Source organism: Melitaea cinxia, chromosome 12 (genome assembly GCF_905220565.1).
Source record: "Melitaea cinxia chromosome 12, ilMelCinx1.1, whole genome shotgun sequence".
Classification (NCBI taxonomy): Eukaryota; Metazoa; Arthropoda; class Insecta; order Lepidoptera; family Nymphalidae; genus Melitaea; species Melitaea cinxia.
The window spans coordinates 12883543-12909294 of NC_059405.1; the positions used below are offsets into that span (position 1 = coordinate 12883543).

General features: G+C 28.7%; 1 protein-coding gene across 1 annotated transcript in view; it reads left to right on the top strand.

The window, feature by feature from the left end:
- The first annotated feature begins 375 nt into the window (after positions 1–375).
- The window catches only part of LOC123658448 (diuretic hormone class 2), a 56992-nt gene continuing 31615 nt past the window's right edge, over positions 376–25752 (top strand). The window contains exon 1 of the mRNA XM_045593870.1: positions 376–432. The gene's annotated coding sequence lies outside the window, so the exon portion shown is untranslated. The remainder of the gene's footprint in view (positions 433–25752) is intronic.

The window sequence follows — 25752 nt, forward strand, 5'->3', positions numbered from 1 at the left end:
TTAGTATGTATACGAAAATGTAAATAATATTAATCCTTAAAAAATTGTTTTTTTAAACTAATTATAAAATATTCCATAATAAATAAGAAATTGAATTGTAATTCAAATCGTAATGTGTACCTACATTTTTCTTGTTTATAAGTATTGTGACAAAATGTGATTTAAAAAAATAAGAAGGTAAAAGCTAAGGAGGTATGAAAGTTTAATTTAAAGCAATAAAAGCTATATATATGCATTAAGTTAACTATTTCAGTATAGCAGGCGAAATATATTTTTTTAATTTCAATTTGAATCATTAGATGTGAGTGTAAACTCTGTTGGAGCGAGGTGGGCGGCCGGGTTTAGTATAAAAGAGTGGTTCTGGGCGGGCGGCGGCACAACACTTGTTGCCCTCACCAAGCTTAGTCGCTGAAGCCTGCTGACATCATCAAGGTACGTACATAACATATTTACTAAAATTTTGCGTCGTATTATAATGAATATTGAATAAATTTTGGAATTTCTAAAAATAATCCTAATGTTTTCAGTAATTTAAAAAAAAAACAAGAAAATTTTATATATATAATTCTATTATAATTCTATATATAGATATATATATATATATATATATATATATATATATTATATATAATCTATTATAAATTAAAAATATAAATCTATAAAAAAGGGAAAATAATTACAAACTATATACTAATAAAAGTATATATAAAGAATTATATTGTTTTTTTTTTTTGTAGTTTTCTTAATAAACTTATTAAGCTATATAACTAGTTAATACTCGCAAAGTTAATTGGAAAGATCGTAAAAGTTCCAAAGTTACGCCGTTATTCCGAAGTTTTGTGATTTAAAGCTTAAGCATAAACCAATCAAAACGGTTATGAATTTATTTTAAAACGCTATTTAAAAAAATGCTTCCCATAATTTTTATACCAGATTATATATAAATATACAAATAAAAAATCTTATATTTTAATTTCATAGAAACAATTTCATAATTAGTGAATTGGTATCGAATTTTTGTGAATTTATATTTAATACTAGCTGACTTGTTGAACTTAGTACCTTAATATTTCTCTCGTTAATATATAATTTTTTTTTTATCTGCTTTTATATAAATATTGTCCTGAAAAACGCTCAAAAAAAAAACTATTCAATTAAGTGCAGACGTTTGGAAGTTATATATATACGCGTACCTACATCCATTTTGGCATATAATATTAAACTATATTAAATAATAATTTAGGTAAGGTAGATTACTATACATAATAATAAACTTTAACACATTCATAATATTTGAAATGTTTGCAATTTTTATTTAATTTTTATAAATAGTTGTTAAGCTTTATACGTCTATCTGATTATTTAATCAAGGTAACTACTAAATAATTCATAAATTATTCTTATTTTAAACTAATTTTCAACTAAAAAATTAAACAGTCTTATTGAAATGTAAATTTTTTTGGTCTTTTAAATAAAGTGTCTTCTTAACAAATATATGCTAATTAGTATCGGATACAAATATGGAAATTAAGTAATGAATAAACAAAAAGTCACGGTTTCCTCCATCACTTTGAAAAGGTAGACAGCATAATATCTAAAAGATGGTAGATTTGCAGTACGATTTATTTATATATAATAATTTACCACGAGTAGTGTTTTAGAAGCGTAAGATTTAATCTTTTTGCAGAATATAGTTTTAAATATGTTATATAATTTAAATTATGTACCAAATATGTCGAAAATAGTATATACTTACATGCTTGACTATGCATGTAATGATAAAACTTCGTACAAAATCTAGCATTCATTGCCAAAAAGATATTTTATTAACCCATTTAAAAGATATTCAAATTTTAATCTGAATCATCATAATCATCAATCGAACCTCGTAACAATTAATAACTACAAACGATTATTCCTATATTATTCTTTGCATTTTCTTATTATTAGTAGATTAAATAACTCAACTTATATATAATATTAACATTTATTATAATCCACGAAAACTAAATTCATCCGTATATGAAACAGTCAGAACAAGTTTTCATGCATTGAAATTAACAAAGCACGAATTGAAAGTCCGAATATGAAAACTTTTTGAAAGTTATTAATAGAAATAGCATTTTTTATTATTAGGTCAGTTTAGGCAACCCGCGGATATCATGCTGAGGCGCCATTATCATATTACGTTGCGGCAGTAACCATAAAATTAGGATATTATAATTTGATCTTTCGGCCGTTTAATTCTGCTCTATGATGTCATTCCTTTTTCTAATGTTTCCTCGTCATATTTTTTGTAATAAAACATTTCACATTTCTTCATTGTTTTTTGAATTTGATAAAATATTATTTAGGTATGAAAAAATAAAAAGTACTTAAATAATTCAGTTACACCTCTTTTCTATACATATCCATAAAGATTATATAAATGTATCGTATGTAGTACCTCCACATAAAAACTAATTTTACGCTATTTTTAAATATTGCTTAAAAAAAATTCGTTATATTATTTTCAAATAATTGAAATCTGTATAAAAATATAAACGACAGAACAGTTCCATTATTTCTTATAAATATTTTTATTCCAATGCGATTTTATGCGAGAACATGATTGATATATCGTTCTGCGTACGCGTGTTTTCTGACAATTCAATATCCTTAAAACGATAAGCCGGTTCCATATATGAGTGACGTGTAAGAAAATGATGACAGGCTTCACGCGAAAGTATTAACTTTTTTAAATTACAATATCGTAACGATGTATCAAACATATTAACAATACCTACGTGTACTTGTATATAAGTACAATTTATCAAGGCTTAATTTAGGAAATACTTCAAATTTATCTTTTGTATCTTATCGAAGTTTCTGATTTTTCGGTGCTTAACTGAAAACCGCACATTTAATAATATAAAAACATCATTTCAATTAGTTGAGCTTTTTTTTCATAAATTTGAAGATTGTAATTTTTTTTATCAATGAGAAACATTTAATTATTTTAGTTATTGTATATTGCATAGTTACCTTTATAATTATTGAAAAAACGAGATTACTCACCAAAATGGAATGAAAAAAATAAAATGGATTTTCCATTTATTTATTCACTTAATACTAGCTGACCTACCAGACGTTGGTACTGTTTAACGAATTAACAAATGTTACATGATTAAAGAATTGTTAAGTTTTGAAATTTTTCATTGTATAAGATTTCCCTAGTTTTTGATTAAAATAGAATTAAATTAAATTACGAAGAGAATAAATAGTTGAATTGTCGATTGTGATTAGGTTATTATGAGACTGACATTTTCAGCCTAGCTCAAAGTCCCAAAAAAATAGAAAAAAAAAATCATCTAAATATTAGAAAATTAAAAAAATTGCCGAATTGCTCCTCCAGTCGTTCTTAAGTTTTTCTTTTCTCAAGTCACTACAGATTGGTGATGTTCTGTTTAAGGTATGTGATATCTTGGAGCATTTTAATTAGTCATTTCAATCATTTAATTGTTTATTACCATTTTTAAAATCACTTTTTTTATTACGTAGTTAAAAATACAATAATATTAATATCTACTTGAGAAAAAGAAACAAATAAGAAAAGAAAAATGTTTAATTCAACTTCCTGCAAATATGCATAATTATCGGAACTCCAATTTTTTCCGTTACGTTCTAAAAACAAAACTCTTCTTTGTTTAACGACTTCATTAGGAACTTCAAATTATTTTATAACGAAGTTATATTTATGTGTAGAGATAAAGAGATACCGCTTTGGAAAGTAAAAATCTCATCCTCCTTAAAAAAAAGTCGTGTACGTAATCTAAAATAAATTGTTTTACATTTATATTATGTTGTTTGAATAATCTGCCTTCTTATATAAAAAAAATAAATTCTAATAAAAACAACATGAAAAAAACAAAAAAAAAAAACTGCCAACAGTTTAAGAATACTTAAAACTTTTTTAATCAAAACACATGTAATCGTTATTTGGCAAAGTTTGAGAATTCATTAGAAGATCATTCTATTTTTGATTTTATTGTAAAAGCTAAGATTTTGATAAAAAAAGTATGATTTATATAGAATTGAGAATTAAATTATTTAATTAGACCTTTTAATTACATAACGAATGAACGTTAATTTTTGTATCAGTTTCATTGGTAGATGTTAATATTAAATCGCACTTATAAGACCTAATATGAGATTTTTCAGATTGTATCTATACGTAGGTATATATAGTATACTTTAGACCACATTTATATAATATTAACCAAAATTCCAGAATCAGCGAATTAGCATTAAAAATTATTTCCGTGTAATTTTTTTTTTATTCACTGTAAACATGAGATTAAAGCGGTTAAACATAAACATTTTTATTATATTACTAAAAATTATTTTTTTTGAAAGTATAATAAAAAAATATTTCAAAGTTAAAGTATTGTAGCGTAAGTTATTTCTTATAATATAAGTTATCTGTCAGTGAAAGGCCCTTTAAAAATAGTTCGACTACATTAGTAATCAGCAGAAACGAAGAAGATGAACGAAAAAAAACCAAACTCACAGTCAGCCATTACCAACATTATAGCACATAAATGAAAACCTGTTATTTTGACATTACAAACAGATGCATCAATCTTATTGATGTGTAAAGATAGATAAACGCAAAAGGGAACGTATTAATAGGTTATATTTTTCATCTACCCTCTCTCGTGCGCCCTACTTATGTGCTATAGGGCTACTGATTATGATTTGATTGATTGGATTCTTAGATTATTTTTACACTTGCATACCCATTCCCAGAAGAGCATTTACAAATATACGAGTTATTGAGCAAAATGTTAATTTAACTAAATAACAAATTTATTAATTATCATAAATAATATTTTAATAATATTTTTTTTTTATATATTTTAATAATAATAAATTTTAGATTCAAGATCCTAATGACATTAAAATAAACGATAAAGATATTTACCAAGTGTTTAAACTTCGCCTAGAAAACAATTCTTTAATCTATAAAGATTTGTCACAATTCAAACATCCAAACATTATTAGAATTATTAATATGAATAAAAACGAAGCATATCCAAACATAGACGCTCGTTAAAATAATTTTAAAAATAATTGAAAATAATTTTTTTCGTGCGAATATCGCATTTAAAAGTTTGACGTTAAAATAATCGACATTTAAATTAATACTGACGACATCAACTATGAAATATTTTAAAATAAAAAGTTGACACTTTACGAATAAAGCATAAAACGTAACAATTTAAATTTAAAATACTTGCAAAATTCAGAAAATACCGAGTTTGCGTACGTGAAATGTGCTCGCTCATCCGTCGTTATTTTAAATGGTACTTTCAGTAAAAATGGCCACGCGTGTTCGTGTGGCATATTATTAGATGAATATTTTAAATATTATTTTATTCTATTTATTACCGTGCAACTATTTGATATTTTCAAAATGATGCTTAATTTTTTTTTAAATTTTAGAGAGATGATGAGAAATAGATGTTTCATTAATTTAATATTCTGTTGCGTAATACATCACCATTTTGAATTATATAAAAAGCTGGCTTAATGCTTATAACATTCTTTACTAGTCAACCTACAACTTCATACAAGTGGATGTTTGTAGGTGTGCAAATACTAACCTCAGATGTGAAATACAAATATGAAGTTAACCTCGTAGTTCTGAAACTATTGGAGAATGTTAAAGGTGAGCTTGACGCTTGAAAAGTGAGTTTTCAAAAAACTTATCTTGAATAAACGTAAAGACAGTATGGGAGCAGAATTATAATCGACTTGAAATTTCATACAAGAGCATTCAATAAAAATCTCTATGAATTTAATAAAATTCTTCCTTTAAAATAATAAAAACGCTGGTTAAGTTCCTAAAAACTATATGCTTTTTGTTTCAATTTAAAACTGAACTTAAGAAATATACGTGTATGTATTATACGTTATTTAGAACACTGAAAATTTAGATGATGACAGATTCAACTTCCACGTTTATGGCTGCGTGACAGTATTAGAACTTGTGTCTTCTCAGGAATTTCAGTTAGACAAAGTTTTACTTCATAGTCTGTATAATTTCAAAGAACATACCCGAACTAATATATAAGATATACTACTACTAACAAGATACAGTACAAGATACAGCGTCGTGACCGTATACTTTTTGATATTTGTTCTGCCTCTTCAATATTTAAATCAATATAGTTTTGATATAACAGTTATTTTAATTACTTCTACAAAAGTGTAGTAGTAGTATCTGGTAAAATGTTATATTTATAATTATACATACAATTAGCTGTGCATGCGACTTCGTCCGCATGGAATTTAACAAAAAAGTTATTGTTCATCGTATATTCATAAAATAAATTTCATTACATCATCATCATCACATTACATCAGCTATCTGCTAGTGAAATATATGTCAAAATCGGTCCAGCTGTTTCAGAAATTAGCCGGAACAAACAGACAGACAGACAAACATGCAAAAATTGTAAAAAAAAAATGTTATTTTTTTTTTACAATTTTTGCATGTTTGTCTTTCTGTCTGTTTGGTATATATACCTTGTATACATCCATGTGCATTTAGTAAAAAGCGGTTGTTTGAATATTACAAAGAGACACTCCAATTTTATTTATTTGAATAGATAGCATCCAATATCTGATATATAGCCACATACATTGAAGTACTGTTAAAATATTAAAATGACCACTTTTTACTAAATGCATATTTAGTAAAAAGTGGTTAATACTTTTACGATTACATTAAATATTAAAATAACCACTTAATAGTAAAGTTATATTAAAATAACCACTTTTGACTAAATATGTAAATATGTAAAGATTGGTTATTTTAATATTACAAACAGACACTTCAATTTTATTTATTTGCATAGATTGAAAGCTAGGGATATTTACACTTTTCTTTAGATAAAGTTCAGATGATAATTTTCGCTTTTTGATATCAAAATGAATTATAGTTGTTTAAACAACTTTTAACGTATTTCAACGCATGTCTATGAGTATAAAACTTTCTGTCGGATGTTTATGTCAATTTCATTGTTATCTTGAACCTTTTGTGTTCGAATAACATCATCTCGATGGTTTTGTACTCGTGAAAACTTTATTTTGTACTACAGTGAATTTTTCCTCTTGAAATTATTATTTTTTTCCAAATATCATTTTATGACAAATTTATGTATTTTTATGATAAATTTATCACTGGAGTCTTCTTTAAGTAGTTTTAATTTCGAATACGCAGAGGCGTAAAAATGTACAAAGTTTTTATTTCCTATTCATTCCTTTTTTTGCTAATTTTGTGAAAAATAAACGAGAAATGAAATTAACAAATTAGGAGTTAATTGCAAGCGTATATTTTAATTATTTAGAGTTTTCGTGGAGATAGCGCTCGCTATTAAGAATATATTTAATGTACTAAGAGTTGTACAATTTATGAAGGTAGAAGAGGCTCTCTATTATTTGATTGGATATATAATATTACTATCTATATCTGCCTATTCATTATTTCTATTCTTCCAGTTATTATATCATATATATAGTTCAGGTTGTAGAAATTCTTGGTTCTGATATTTTGATTAAATATATATAGATAACCATCCAACTGCTGCCTTTGAAATACACAGGCCGAAGACGGGCAGCGTCTTGGGTGCGACAAAGCCAGCCCTGCGGTCACCAACCCGCCTGCCCAGCGTAGTAACTGTGGGCAACACACATGAGTTCACGCCATTTTTTGGCGCGAACTTTTGGAGGCCTATGTCCAGCAGTGGACTGCAATAGGCTAAAATGATGATGATGATGATGATGATTTCCTTGAGGAACTTATAGTTGTCACTTATCGAACAAGTTAGATAATTAAGTGAATTTAATATTGGCTTTTAGTTGTGTTGATTTGAAACAAATATTGTCAATGTTATATAATTAGAAAATATACAAAGAAGATGGCTCAGTATGGTACAGAATAAACAAAAATAAATTCAAGTATTTAAAATTGTTCCTATCCGATATCTTAAATGGAATTATATGACTCTAATCTTAAAAAATTAGTAAACGTTATTCTACCATATTTTTGTAACAATACGTCACTTAAGTAGGTCACACACAATACGATTTTTTTCTGAATAAGACCTAACACTTAAAAAGCGGCTGACGCGTGGATCATGGATACATTTTGAATTCAAATTACTTTTAGAAAAGTTTATTTAATCTCTATCGAAATTAGATTTAAATATTTCGTTCTTATTTTGTATTGTTGTTATATAAGATAATTAACATAATTATTTACTATTTGCATACAAATAGTCTAACGTAAGGCGTGAAATTGACATATCAGTCTTAAACACGCACATTACCGGTCAACGGTGCGCTTGAGTGCAATAATTACAATCTTGTTCATATTGTCACGAGAGTTCTGAGTTCCTTATATTATTAGGATTAGATTTCGAATGTGGAATTTTTTTTACCATTTCTTACAATACAATACAATACAAATATACTTTATTGTACAACCAAAAACAATACAAATAACATAAAAGAAAAAGAAACAAGCGAGAAATAATAATAATAATAACAAAAAAGGAATGTACAAAAGGTATTTTTAATGTATTGAAAATAAATCTAGAATAAAACGTTTTAATAAATACAGTAGCATCACACATATGTACGTATACAAACTTTTTCAATTTACCTACAAAGAGCATTGAAATGATTTTATTACCCCTTTTCCAATACCTGTCATTTACATTATAAATTTTCGCACCCTCATACTCTGGGGACCTGCGCTAACCTTTTAGAATATGTTTGCAAATGTACACCAGTATTGTAAATCAACAGCGTTTGTTACTCTGTTCATAAGGGAATTTTAGAATAGTGGTAGAGACTGAGTTATTGTAGTACAGCTTGACTAGGTTGATTAAATAGTTATAATAAGCTATAAGTAAATAATTTGTTTCACTTTTTGTACTCGCATATTTTACGTCGTAACCGAATTAGTATCCAGCCTATTTTGAAAGAAACCGAAGTAAGACATCAGACAGATTTAAATTATTTTGTGTGAAATAGCTGTATATATTTTTATTTTATATTTAAGCTGCTATACGTCGTTTAAAAAGTTTAAATGGAACATAAATTACCCCTTTCATGTTAGGTTCTAGTATATTTTTTTATTTTCTATCGGCTCAGACATGTGATTTTTATCCCTAGACTTTATACAAAAATTCGATAAAGGACTTGTTTCTAAAAGTTTCGCTCTTAGCTTTATGGAAACAGTATTTTTGAAGAGAATATTGGAAAAGTCTGCTACATCTATTAAAATTCAAAACGTATATTCCTCTCAAAGTATGAAAAGAAAATTAAACAATATCTTGTTGCGGTGGAAGCTTATTCTACATTCAAATAAAATTTACGGAAGAATATTTAAGGAAGCTTTAACTAATTATCATTACAGAAAGTGTATTTTAAGAAAGTATAATGTTTTTGAAAATTAATTACAAATCCTTAAAAAGGAATAATTCGAATGCTTTGAACGAAAACGTATATCAATACATCGTGTCCGTTCAACTTTAATAATAGTATTAATTTGATTCAAATTAGTATGGATTATTTACATGATAATATTTCTTTTTGTTTTCAATGTTTGATTTGTTTCGTCGTCGACGATAAAGCTCGTGTAACTCGTATCGTGTACTTTGAAAGTAATAAAAGTATAATGATATTTTTTCAGTATTAAAACTTTTACTTGATAGCGCCAGTAATAATGTTAAATTATTCCGTATATTAAAACGATATATTTTCTTAGAGTTAGTTTGTTGTTGAATAGTTAAACTGTTTAAAACAGATTAATTCTGTTGCTACTGTAGAATATATTAAAAGCTCAAATGAAATAAAGTTTTCAGTTTCCAAGGAGTATTTTCTATGAATATTTATCATCTAATTCATCTTCGGTGCCCAGCGTGATGACTATGGGCAAAAAACATGAGTTCACGCCATTTTAGGCGAACTTGGAGGCCTATGTGCTGTACAACTTTTTTTATTTAAATCGATAACCTTCAAAAAATATTTATTCGTTTTTTAGTCTATAATTTAAAAATTTATTGAGTAGTACTTTCTCCACTATTGTCTCAGTCAGTTACGTTTCTATTATCTTCGGCACGCCGCTAAGGGACACGGTTAATATTTGCTACCTTTGTTTTCTCTACTACGATATAATAATTTCGACATAAATTGAGGAAAACAATGTAACAGCCTATTCGACCTCATATGTTGAAAAAAAAATTGTAGCAAAATAATACACATTATTATTTTAATAGAAAGTAATTTTGTTAAAATATTTGTTCACCGTATCGAACATTATAAAGAAGGTTTTTTTTTGTGGAATAATAAATTTTTAATATAATTTTTTTTAACTGATAAATAAATTTCGAATTTCTAATATTTCGAAAGCAATTCATAAAGCACTGTACTGATTGTTAAATAACAAAAAAGAGGTGATGTATATAGGGAAAGGTTAAATAATACATTAAAACTACTGTAGGTATATACTAGACTAAGAGTGTGTATATCGTATACAAAGAAGGCATCTAAGTTATGCCTTTATGCGTCAAAAGCCACGTAACTGCCCTAAATATGTAATAATAATAGAATCTTATTTAGCCGCCTTTCCGCAAATTGAAACATTTTGTACGTGAACATTATTTAATAAAATAAAATATATATGACCATATAGTTCCGTTTTGTATATACATATCGAAATGTTGTGCAGTGCATCGTAAATAAGATACACAAAAATAGCTTGAAAATTATTGTTTCTCAGTAAGTATATTTTATTTCCAACTTAATTAAAAGTACAATTTGAATATAACATATAACAACTATATTTATAAATTAACTTACTTCTTTATACTCTGTCTCAACGTATAAAATAGCCATGCACAGATAAATAATAATACGACTTTCAAAATTCTATCTGCGTGTCAATGAAGAGATTACGAAAGTGCGGGTAAGAGTGTAGAGTGCGTAAAAATAGATTTATTAATTCCGAATACTCGTGTTACTGCGAACGTAAAACTAGTTATTCTAGGCACACGTCGGAAAAAAGCCTATTTAATAATAAAAATGACCTTAAATCTATTTAAACATTTTCCGACATCAGATCCAACCACGATCCAACGATTCGACTTCACCGTTTTATTTTTACGAGATACGTGTCTGTTTTTACCGAAACTTTTTATTATTATCGTATTTAATAAATTATTAAAGACCCGTTTACTCTTTTTTATGAATAAATCAAGATGCTCATAAATTTGTGTTAGCTTATAAGATAGGGGTTGGGAAAGGATTTGAGTAGTGATAAATTATAAACATTCATTCCATACGCGTGTTTAAATAATTATGATGCCAATAAATCTCACGAGTTTGAGGCAAATACATAATATTAGAGCAAAGAAAAAGTTCGCAAAATCTGTACATTGTTTAAGCTTTCCGTTTTAGGAAATTTATTTGTTCGTATATTACATGTACCTAATTTAAAGTTATTTTACATTATTATAAAGTTCTTAAAATTTAAATATACTTATTGTTGTTCAATTGGCTTCAATCGAAATAACCAAAATGTCGAAACCGTTCGAGAGCTCCTTACCCTAAGTTTGAAACTGAAACGAATCAGGAGCTACATTAAATTATGAGCTATATTATTTTAAAGAAGGTTAAGGTCAGAAAGATATTATTTTAAATAAGGTTTTATGGCGCTCGTAGACGCAATTCATTTATAAGATGATCGGTTGGAAATGTACCATTTTTATTAATTGTTAAGTTCTGTGAAGCTACAATAATACAATTCATAGAAATCATACTTCATATAATAAGTACATACTGACTATATGCTTGTTGTTTTGGTAAATTTCGTTTCCTTTATAAATACTATAATTCCTAATATTCTACTTGCTTGTCCAGATTTTTTTTTCAAATTCTATCTTCAATTTAAAAAAAACATTGGCAAAATCCAAGAGGAATTAATACATATAAATAAACATGGAAACTATTTATATATATGTATATGCGATAAAATTAATTTTAGAACTTTAAATTGCGTTTTTTTTAAATGCGTTTAAATCAGTGTTAGATCTTTTTTACTGAAGATAGTAGAAAATGTCGCACCGCGCGTCTTTGACCTTTAAGATATTGTAAACTTAGGAAATAAGATTTACCATTAAGAGCAAGGGAATTTACGCTTCACTTAAACACGTTTAACGTTAAAGATATTTTGTTTTATGAAAAGCTCCGCTAAGCCGATTTTCGTACATATAATATTTTTTCGTTATTTTTAACACTTGCAAAGCCGTAAGCCACATCGTCACCTTAATCTCTTTTACATGTAACAAAATTACATTCGCACTTCAGCCATTTAGTTGATGTTTAAAAATAATACTATTTGCAGTATTTTTTAAGAAATTAAAAAGTTTTTCTTTTTTAACATTTCTGAACTTTTCTTGCGTCATTCTTGTCAGTAAATTTATATTAACACTAGCTGACCCGGCGAACTTCGTATCGCCTAACAGTGACTTTTAAGTATTATCACAAATCTTTTGTATGGGAGTATAGAAAAGTGTTGTTTTTAGACTTTTTCAGGAAATTTAAATTTTTTTTTTTTAGAATTTTTCTCTCCGTAAGAACCATCCTCGTACTTCAAGGAATATTTAAAAAAAAGAATTAGCGAAATCGGTCCAACCGTTCTCGAGTTTTGCGCTTAGCAACACATTCAGCGACTCATTTTTATATTATAGATAAATTACATTATAGATAAATAATATATGAACAATAACGATTCAAACACGCTTTTATAGTTTAGTTGCGTAAAACAAAAGTTAAATTTTGTTTTTATGCTTGACTAGCTGTACTCGTGAATTCGTTTTGCGATTGTCATCTTTAAGCCTATAAGACAAAGTATATTCACCAGCTAAACTTGAACCATATAGATGGAGGTTTCTGTTTATGCCACGTTTTAAGTTATTTTGTTTTAAATTTATGTACTAACTACTTTCTTTACTACCCAAAGATCTTTAAATATGTACGAAAGATCTCTAAAATATCTCCTTTGTTACAAGTAAAGAAGAAACAAAATTGACCACCGCCTTGATAAATTACAATTAGTTACACATTTTGACTTTTATTCTCTTTCACAAAGGAACCATTCGTTCTTAACGTCCTTAAATCATCCTATAATTTTGGCGTTATGTACGGAAGATCGACAAACAAATAAAAATGAAAAATATTAGCATCAGTATCCATTGTAGTGTCCTTTTCCATTGCGATTCATTACTGGTATCAAAATGTACAAAATTTTAATCTGTGTAACAGATGTTCTGTTATAATTTTAGATTGACTAGTAACTACTTAAACAAATACGAAACAATTAGGACGAATATAAATAGAAAAATAAAAATAGATAAAAATAAATCATAAAATGTTAAAAAAGTAAATAAATACAATTTAGGGTGAGAAGCGAAAAATTATCCTTAACAGTTTATCTAGGCAATTATCTTCACGCCGAGATGCTCGCAGCATAAATTATACGACACCACGGACGGACTGATAAATTGCAAACGGTTAGAGGTCGCTTGACGAATCATAATTTAAGAACAAATTGAAAGGTTACAATTATACCTGAAAAATTTACTAATTCGTTGAGCCAAAGTTATATTCGTTTATATTCGTTGAACCAATATATAGCTTTTCAAGATTACACGGTTGCTATCAACACTTTTACTTATACCGGATACCGCGATTGTCATTTTGAAACTCCCGATATTTCGACGACGTTACAGACGCCATTGTCAGAAATGATATGTCGATATGTTAAATTTTACAATATTGTGTATTGTGACATTGATTCATAACGAGTGGATGGACAATAGCTGTTATTGTTATTGTTGTTTATTTGATATGTATCTTTTCCAAATCGAAGCTATTCTATAGCAGATTTGACGTTCGGCTGCTAGAAGAAGAATTTTGCAAACACACAAGTAACAGATTTGTTCTGATATCTTTCGAACCGAATGTATTACTACAAAATACTTTTTGTACTAGCTTTGCAATTTGTCACGCGCAATTATTTATTATCTGTTGAAATTTCGGTTCAAGTTTCAACCTAATTGATTCATAGGTTTTAGGGCTAAGTAGACAATCTCTTTAGACATCCTGATAATCAAGAATAGTAGGACTTAAAAAAAAGCCTTTTAATGCATATAATTGCTTGTTTTTGGTTTACTGCCTATTAATTGAAGCGCAAAAGATAAGGATTAAGTTGAAATGAATGAAAAATGAAATAGGTTCTATTGAAAGTCAGATGTTCCTTTGTGCGACAATTCTAATACCGTAAGTCACTTTAGGTTTATCTCACACAATGCGAAATAACTTTGAAGATTTCCTTTCAAGAAAATCACCTTGAAACCGTATAAAACTATCGCGATTCGAAGAAAGTTTTCTGTTATGGAATTATAATTATAAGTACGTCTTATTTCTGCTTAATGTAAAGGAAATATTTGTACTGTATATTTTTATCGTTTAATTCAACTTTGATATCTTTATAATAAATAAATAAAAATCAAATTGGTGGAAGAATTGAAAATAGTGCAGTTTAATTCACAACTTATAACGTACAATCGTACATTTCAAGTTTTTAATAATATTAAAATATACCAAATCGACATTCAACTCTAATAAAAAAATTATTCCGAGTTATCAAAAAAGATTAGTTAGTCGGTTAAAATTCAAAGTAAAGTTTTACTGTCAGTAAACGCTTAATTTTATTTCTTATAATATGTAGAAAATCTAATATATTCATTAATAAACAATCAAATATCAGTGGCATAAAAAGTGAATCCTTATTTCTTACGGTTATTTACATTTTTTGATAAATTCTTCTCATCACTTCGGCTTTATACTTACTGGTAAAATGTTTTCAATTAAAGTAAAACATAATGTACACAATATAGATAACAAATGAATACTTTAAATGCTATCAAAGTTTAAAAACGACACACAACAAAAATTCGTTCGCAGCAAAATGTTACGCTGCCATGTCAACGCCGCGTGTGGCATATTCTACTTTCATTTTTTTTTCAAAGTACATTTTTATATTTCTCTAATCTAGACTATTGTTTAAAATATTTGTGTTAAGTTTTGAAAGTTAGCACTTCTTAAACTACTTAACGTAATAATATAAACCAAAAATTCTTCTTCTTCTTAGCATTAATGACTTTCTATGGTTCCAAACGATCACAGAAGGTTTTGCAAATGTCACATATAATGTAATAAAAAACTCCTACTTGTTATCTTAGTTAGGGCCCGGCCATGTCCGTGGCACGGCATTGTCGCCGTAAAACGACACGGTCTCGTGGACGGTGTACATATTATTGAAGTTGACTGTATACCGTTCACGGCACCGTGCTGCGGCACGGCACCGTGCCGTGGACATGGGGTAACCCTTAATGAATTAATGAGAATATTACATTCTCGACTAGTTCAAACAATCTCCATCGTGTCTTCTACATTTTACGTGAAGCTAGGAAAACAATTTATTCTATTATCATTTTAGAGCACGACCGAATTGAATTGACTGTAATATTACAAAAAATGTTTAAACAAATTAAGCTTATTTTTCGTGCAGTCCTTGTGGAGCTCCCCACAATGCCTCGGAGAGCACGTTAAGCCGTCGTCGATCCCGGCTGTTATCATGTACACCTGATAGCGATCTTACTCGTAGTAGGGAATATCCACAAACCCGCATTGGAGCAGCGTGGTGGATTAAGCTCTGATCCTTCTCCTACATGGAAAAAGAGGCCTATGCCCAGTAGTGGCATGTTACAGGCTGAAGCGTAAGCGTAGCATATGCTTATTTAAATTTATTCGGTGATGTTTTTCATGTTTTATATGTAACATTATAATGATGATGGCCTCGACAATCCCATATTAAGTATCGTATGCGTTTACACAGGCGGTTCCCATTAAGGAATTTTCCGCACACGTTTTAACTGAATCATTACACAGATTATTTCGGACGCTAAAATTAAATTACTGCAGCTTTACTGAATTTAAATATATGTGGTACATATTTGTCATTTCCCATTGAAACTCTTTTTAATTTCGTAAATAACTGCTTTAAATATTTTTGTAATGAAATATCATTGTAACAAGAATATGAGAGAAATAAAAAAACAAAAAAGGATACTAGAGTCTGTCAACAATGAATATTTTGAAATTGTGAAAGAATGTGAAAGTTTCTAATTTTAAGCTATTCTTTACAGCGGACATATATATTTTATTAAAGTTTAATTTGGTACTAAACATCTGTTATATTGTCACCTGATGCTTAAAAAATATTATGATAGCCAAACCTACCTAAACCTAAATTGTGTATTTACCATGTAGGTTTTAAATGAATGAACTGTAATCAGACGATTTTAAAAACACTATGGTAAATATTATTGAGACGTAAAACAGAATGTTTACCATATTTGTCAGTAATTGTTACAAGTTCCTAATTTTCTGCTGTGTTACTTAATGTTACGGGTACTTTTTGTACGCCACACAGTACTAATGACAAATGAAATAAATTGAAACATGCGTACGTTGATAATTTTAACTGTACTGTTTTTATACCGAACAAAAAGAAAATTAGTATGAAATTATATTCTTTAATAATAATAAATAATAATAAATAAATATTTACACAATACACACACGGTCGTCTTTTCCTAAAGTAAGCAACTTAATGCTTGTGTTATAAGTAACAGCCGACTGGTATATAGCTACATATATATTTTTTTTTCGATAAACATACTTATAAATAATACATATATAAATATATAAAAAATATTTACATTACACCCAGACTCGGGGTGGGAATCGAACCCACAACCCTCGGAGCAGAAAGCAGGGTCACTACAAACTGCACCAACGGGCTAGTCAACTTACAACAATATTCAAAAACGATATTATCGGTAATTCTGTGGAAATCATAGGTGTTAACTAATAAATTGTTATCCTAGTATCGTTATGGTAAACGATAAGTACTACTCGAGATATCATTCGATTAGAAGACGATATCGGTGATAACGTTCCGTTTACAAAATATTTTTTGTATATTAGTTGACTTTATATGGCCTCGTCATGTACGATTTACAAATCTGATTATCGTCTTTTCTACATGAAAGTGATTTATTACTTATGTGGGAGATCGAAATATTCGTACAATAACCCGGACGTGACGTCTATGTTATGAGCCAGACGTGATAAGTCGACGTATGATGTGAACCTTTTATGTACCTATTGCAAAACATAAAGTCCGTATGGAGTATATTATGTGACATCTAAATTTAGCATTACTAGCATATATATACTAGCTGTGCCCGCGACTTCGTCCGCGTGAAATTTAACAAAAAATATTGTTCAAAATAAATACATTTCTAAAATAAAAGTAGTCCAAGTTACCCCTTATTACATCAACTATCTGCCAATGAAAGTTCCGTCAAAATGGGTCCAGCCAATTCAGAGATTAGCCGGAACAAACAGACAGACAGACAGACTGTGACTGTGAAAAATGCTATTTTGATATATGTACCGTGTATACCTACATCCATATACATTCAGTAAAAAGCGGTTAATTTAATATTAGAAACAGACACTTCAATTTTATTTATTTGTAACGATATATTTCATACGAACTGTTATGAGGTACGAGTATACATATACTAAAAATCTCTGACGATTTATCAAAGCAATTTAGGGGACGGCTTAACAGGAGAATAGCGTTTCAAAGGTCAGACTAGGGCAATTGAAATATAACATATCGTAACATTATTACCTAGTATCGGATTCCTGAAAGCTATACAATTAGGAGATAAATAAAAGAAAACCTTTAAACAAAGCTCTGATAACGTGATTAAGTTGGAGATAACGAAGTTTCGAACAATAAAATTAGTGTCCCAAAGTCCCGAACTATCAGTGACCCATTAAATTAGTTGCTAAGAAAGATCAAAATTTATTACTTGATTTATTTAATACTGTTTTATTTAAATTTATTGTATTATTTTTGTTGTTTTATATTTAAAATGTTTTTTGTCAATATGATTAAAATTATCACTTCAGCCTATCGCAGTCCATTGCTGGGCATAGGCCTACACAAGTTTGCGCTAAAAATTGCGTGAACTCATATGTATTGCCCACACTGGGCAGGCGGGTTGGTGACCACAGGGTTGGCTTTGTCGCACCGAAGACGTTACTGCCCGTCTTCAGCCTGTGAATTTCAAAGCCAGTAGTTGGAGAGTTATACCGCCATCGGTGGCCTTTATAAGTTCCAAAGTGGTAGTGGAACTGTGTTATCCCTTAGTCGCCTCTTATGATACCCACGGGAAGAGAGGGGGTGGCTATATTCTTTACTGCCGTAACCACACAGCGTAGAATTATACATCACACACACTCCAATAATCTTACAGTCTTAGTACATACATACATAGACACACACATATATATTTATATTCATATTACTGACTAAGAAATTGTGATCGCATTAATTACTTTAAATATTTTTAAAACCCTTACTCCAAGGTTGTCTATGAAAAAATAATTTAGTGAGGTAGCCGTCTCTTCACTCCAGCACAATCATTATTCTATTTTTCAACATTTCAACTAAATCAGCGATTTATTATTTATAGTGATAAATTATATTTGGTGTCATTTTTATTTTAATAAATTATTTAAAAAATCATCTCAAATAGTGCCACTTTGCATAAATCAAATAAATTGCCACCACTACTCAGTGATGCCAGGTGTAAAAACAAGATGTAACAAAAAACAAAGACAAGACCGTAAATATTACAGCCATTGATATAAAACCTTGTTTTGTTTTCTCTTCGACGATATCGATATTTACAGCAAGATGAATGTTTTTTGATTAAAACCTTCATGGATGGATTAAAAATGATTATAAATGATGAAAATATAATGATTTAAAAATGAAAATGTTTTAAACGTAGTAGATATTAAAAAAAGTTATTAAAGTTAAATCAAAAACGGAACTGAGATTTCAAATTACTTTTTAATTTTTTTAATTATTTTTCAATTTACAATCCCGTATAAAGGTTTTTGTTATTATTTTTATTTGTTTAATAATTAAAAGTCATTAAAATTGAGCAAGAAGTAAAATAATTGTACAATGAACTTTAGTAAAATAGCAACGTTTTTTTTTTTGTACATAATTAATGATATGAAACTCAAAATACTTTCAGAAGCTCCTTAAAAATTTTAAAACAAAATTACCACCACGCACTAAAACATTTTAAAAGGTGAAACGCTAAAATATTCACGCAAATAAAATTATATAGCAAGGCGTGTATCGTAAATTAAATTTTAACCAAAATAACTCCACAGGCTTTCGAGTTAACGAATTAAAGCGGTGCAAAATTAATAAAGCACATTCGGCCAGCGCAAATACAATTAAATCTGTTACACTTACGTACGTTTTATTTAAGTATTCACGTAATAATCCTAAAAACGTGGGCTTTATAATGACTTTATTGACACCCATAAACATTTTTACGACCCCGTTTCTTGTTTTTACTTACAAATTATATGGCCGTTCGTTGTCTATCGAACCAAGATGATCCGTTATGAACAATGTTCGGCATACTTCTAAAGTCTAAGGGAATGTTTCACCAATTGCGGATAACGCTATTTGACGGATGACAGTATCCGACAGTAAAAAGTTTTTGATTCATTATTATTATTATTTTTCCATCACATTATATTTTATTTATGAGATATTTCTATTCACATACATCAATCTTAAAGTTGTAGTTTATTAACTGAGGAGAAACAGTTTACTGTATCGTCATACATGTTCCCAACTGGTGTAACAGGCCCTTAAACTTTAAAATATTATCTTGTGCTTGATATGCTGGTACAGTACTATACAATCTAAATTATAAATACAAGCAGTTAAGTAAAAGAGAAAGTAGTTTTTTTACATGCTATTAAGTAGAAAAATAAGCGTATATGCTTAGCATATATTTGTTTATTTCCTACTATGTTTAAACGCATTTATGTGAACACGGCTAAAGTTAAAATTTTGTATTTCAGTAAAACGGTTATGTTGACCGAAGTCAAAGAAATATGCTGCACTTTCTAAAGCGTGTTTTTAAATTCCATTTGTCGAATTCCTTTAAAAATGTCGCTTTATGGTTGACGGTATTATTATAGAGTTTTCCAATAACAGAAGGAAATGCACTCACTGAGAGTACGAGTACTTCAAGTCTTGCTTTACGAGTGTAGGAGTAGGATTAATAGCGACATTGTTAGTCTCGCAACGTCTTAAAATTTTACGACAGGTGAGAATTCGTTTCTCCACTTGTCGTGAATTGTTGGTGAGAATTCGTTTGTCACTTTGATTTTTTTTTTTATAAATAGACTGAGAAAGTAAGGAACGTTTAATCTTTTCTTAATTATAAATCTACTTAATTTTTTTTCTAACGAGTATTACTTAAATAGGAATCTGGTTTTGTTATTGGTTTTTGTACACGAATTTAATTAAGAAAATTTTAATAATTTATATTACTAATAACATAAAATACTCGTCTGTTTGAGCCTTTCAATTTATAGTCTAATAATAAGTTCATTATATTAAAAACTTCTCAATTCAATTACTCAAGATATACATAGGTTCAAACATGTAAAACATAAATTGAATTTTCACTGATTTTACAGTACGTAACATAGGAAATGAAGTAACCGTTTTATTTATACAAATAATAAATTATTTTATTAACACTAAAACAATTAATATTTGAAATATTTAGTATAAACAATACAATTAATTTTGATATTCTTAACATGGACGTTAATTTTAGTAATATAGATACAATTCACATACAAATCTTTGACCCAGTAATATTATTATTACAAAGGCTAGTACCTACTTAAAATAAAAAATGCTACATTAAAACTAAATAAATTGAGATATTTTATATGAAAAGAAGCGGTACGTTACTTGGAATTCTTGAGGTGAACTCATTAACAGCCTCTCAGTCTGTCACAGTGAGAGCATGCACTCGGCTTTCCAGACTCAATTAGACTTTCCGTAAATAAATTTCACAATTAATTCGAATAATTGCTTTACTAAATGCGTACTAATGCAGCCAATAGATCGACAGAGGACGGCGACACTAATCTACATCAGTCTGTTCATCCTTGATCGCTTGATTAAAACTATTAGATACAACTAAAGTCATTAATTTAATAATTGAATAAAAATGAAATGAAAATAAAAATTATGATAAATATTCCGTTTTCGAATAATTTTAGTAATAAAATTAACCATGTTAATTTAAAATCTTATATTAGATATAAATTCAATAAATTATTCAACTAGTTTTAAGCTCTTTTGAAAATCGCTTTAATGTAACAATATCTTGGTCAATATATTTTGAAAATTTCAAACACTTGCATAAGAAAATTTTGAAGCAAGACGTAGAAGTAACAGCATTCGAACTCTTTATTTTTTTTTGTCACTTAAATTGTTTCTATTTTAAAGTTAAAATTTAACAATGCCTCTGAACTAAATTCATGAGGTCTTTATCTAAGGAAAAGAAAAAAAAAATAAAAAATTAAAAAATTCTTAAAGAAGAAGCCAATTTCGTAATATATATAATTAAGTTTGTAAGATAAATTATATACTTCAGCCGGTAATATCTCACTGCTGGGTACAAGCCTCTTTCCCCACGCAGGAAAAGGATCAGAGCTTAATCCACCACGCTGCTCCAATGCAGGTTGGCGGATATATTCTCTACTATGAGTAACCATCGCTATCAGATACATGATAACAACCAGGACCGATGGCTGAACGTGCTCTCCGAGGCACGGCGGGGAGATCTCACAAGGACTGCACAAACACCCAGACTACGGCAAACATCTATATGCCCAATACAAAGTTACCCAAGGTAAATTATATCAAGCGAAAAAGTTTATTAAAATGTAGTTATTTATCTAGGATACTATATTGTTTTGTATAGTAAATGAGCATCTTATGAGAGCGGAGGCCTTTATATATAATAAATAAATAAATACACGCTTCACACTCAACGCCCCCCAGTAGGATTTTCTCTTGTGTCGGGAATCCGGAAACACACAAAATACCCAAGCATAATGCCCAGACTCGTGAGCGGGAATTGAACCCACGACTGCCAGCGCAACAGCCAGTGCTATGACCGCTGCGCCAACACGTCGTCAATATTATATGTGATGAAGTTGTGAAGCCTGAAGGAAATTCGTCTTTAAGGATTTCATTCTAGTCATATTATATTATTATGAGTTTTCCTAGACTGCTAATAATGAGTTAAATAAAAATTGAAACACAAACTTAACGTCTAAAAAAGGGAAAAACTATTTTAGCCTAAATTAAAGCTACGATGTTGATTCATTAGTTGTATCCAACGCAATCTCGCCTCAGATCGATTCTAAGACGAGATTGCCTGAACTTCATGAATGTAAGTTCCATAAAGGAGTACAAGTTGTTTTACGGTGCAATACTACGGCTTTATTTGACCTCTAACTTCTGCCGTAAAACTGTTATCACTTTATCTACTGCGGCAAATCGGATTAAAGTATAAGTCAAGTTTACTTTAAGTTTTCTGTTTGTTTTTTTTTTTATTATTATTATTAAAATGCCAGCTCTAAATTGATTATATAAATTGAAGGCTGGAAAAACAACCTCAGATCTTTTTATTTTCTATTAAAAAATGTTTTTGAAATGCTTAATTAGGTTTGTTTTTATTCAGAACGACAGGTGAGAGTGTTTAAATTTGTCTTATTGATTATTGACATACTACTAGTAGCATCTCCGAGTTTTTCATATTTTGGTTAGCTTCTCATACAAATGTTCCTTTTTCTTCTCAATATATATGTTATAAGTATGTTAGCTAAATATAAAATGTTAACTGAACTATAAATAAGTAATATAAGGTCATTAAATGCCCCCCACCTAAATATGAAATTTATCCCGCTTAGCTCCACTATTGGGTTAAATATTTTCTTTATAAAGATATAGTTGAAACTTTCCCTTAAATATGCTTTACAATATGCGGCGTACAAGATTATAAGCCAATCCTATCAAGGGTTCCAGAAATTAATAAAATTCTTCATGTTCGTCAGCAATTTAAAACGTAATAATGTCTAATATAAATGATCTCTGCCGCTAAGCTGCAAATGGATTTTTCCACGCATTTACGAGGTTTTAAAAAAAATGTACTTTATTAAATTAATCTGTTCGCAAATGTCAGCAATTGCGTCCTTCTGTATACAATTTTAAATAAAACTAAATCTAATCGTATATATTTATAGTAACTGTGCATAAAACTATGAAAATGTAACAATAACTACTTAATTTTCCCTAATGTTCACAGAAACTGTATGAAAAATAAATATATTTTAACCAATCATTTTTACTAGTTATATTATTTATATTTAAACGGCTACGATCATAGCATAGCATGTAATCAAATGGTATACGTAATTTTTTACGAAATGTTTGAAAGATTTATAGTTTTTTTTTTTTTTTTAAGTTACATAGATATTTCTATAGAAATATATCGATAACCTGATTACAAATTCTGAAGATCTTCATAAAGACAGCAGATGGAACGCCTCATAGCTTTTTTTTATTGCTTTCAAAATCGAATAAACATTCAAAATGAAAATACATCTCTAAATATTAAACGATTTAATTGATTGTTTGAACGCAATATTTGTTTTCACAAAATAAACATTTAAATTAAATTAGCTTTGTTTAAAATGAAGCGACAATAATGACAGGTAAATATATGTCGACTCGTTAGCGAGGACGCTGTATTTGGATTTAACAGGACAAAACTATGTTAATAAATGACATTGAAATAATATCATTAACGTAAATTAAGAACATTGTAAGCGAAATTTTTGTAAATTGTTAATTCATATCAATTAATAAAAAGTAGGATCAGATAGGATAAAGAAAATATACAATTTCTAAAAATTATATTTCGAAAGTGATCTAAATAAAACTAAAAATCAAAATTGACTGACTGACAACTTTTCTTGTCGTTATTTCTTTTATTAAATAAGAAAAGATAGAACGTGGTGCGATGCTGGTGGTTTTTCTGTTACAACTATATTTCTGAAACTGTTCTTGTACTTTGATTCGAAAGTTCCATTTACGCTGATTATTAAATTTAAATATTTTTATTTATTTATATATTCGTCTCGGTTTTGGTCTTTCGGCTCCCGACACTAAGCTGACTCAGACTACCTTATTCACAACATAAATACAACACTACGTAAAGTTAGTTCCCCAGTCTGGCAGCTATAGATTTGACGCAACTTCCTGCTGTGTCTTTCTTTATCAAAACCTCTATTTTATACATAGTAGAGAATAAATAAGAATTAACTTTATTAACTTAATTAACATAAATAAATAAAAAACTTCATTACCTAATCAACTTTAATTTATTTAAATAAATGTGTTTATACAAATTATACTTACCCTTGAAATTCTATTTGAAAGTTGACTAACTGAGTTTAAATAATGATCATGCGTCAATTAAAGGCAGTTTATTATTGAAACGACGGTAAATTGTGTAAATTGAATATTAAATAAATTAGTTTTGATTCATATAAGAATGTATATTTTCACGAGCTTTTTAAAATAATTTACAAATAGATTTGTATGAACAATCATTATGACATAGCGTTATGAATAGTCGTTACAGCTTGAATGGTGATCTACATTTGTATGTATTAAAATTTTCTTTCAATTCTGGGTGTAAATCTCAAACAGTACTATAAACCATCAGTAATTGTACAGCGATTGTTACTCACAGCACAGGGATATTGACTACCTACTCACTGAACAGAAAGTTAGTGTTTTAAGCTAGCATTCTACTATATTAAGAAGGGGGCTTTTTAAATATATACATATACAAATAAACAAAATTAGAGTGTCTGCTTGCAGTATTAAAATAACCGCTTTTTACTAAATTCATATGGATGTATATACAAGGTATACAAGGTACATATACCAAAACAACATTTTTTACAATTTTTACTTGTCTGTCTGTATGTCTATTTGTTCCGGCTAATCTCTGCTACTTTTATTTTATTCTAGCTACTTTTATGTTAGAAATTTATTTATTTTGTAGCTCTACGAACCGAACAATTACTTTTTTTATAAAATTCCACGTGGTTGAAGTCGCGGACACAGCTAGTATCAAATAAAATTAAATAATATTTTCATTTGAGTACGTAATACGTATGAAATAAAGTCTTATGCCTATGTTAGATTTCTAGTTTCAAGATGTCACAATAATAAGGCAGTGTCGCCTCATTCATATAAGGGTCTGACCATCAGTCAGGCATAACTTGATAGATGGAAAACCTTAATGTATAACCTTCATAGGGAAAAAAAGATTTCTTTATCTGTTTTATTGACAAATTGTTCTTGCTAACTTTATAGATATTGTATAGATAATTTTAGGTCTCGCTAAGATTAATTTGTATGAAACAAGATCTAGTGGCACATCTTAGCGGATTTAAAAGATGTTACAAAATGAAACTATATATCTATCCCCCTCGGTTTCACCTAAGTTACTTCGAGCAAAAAACGAATATAATAAAACATTATATAGCCTAGCCTTCCTCGGTAATTGG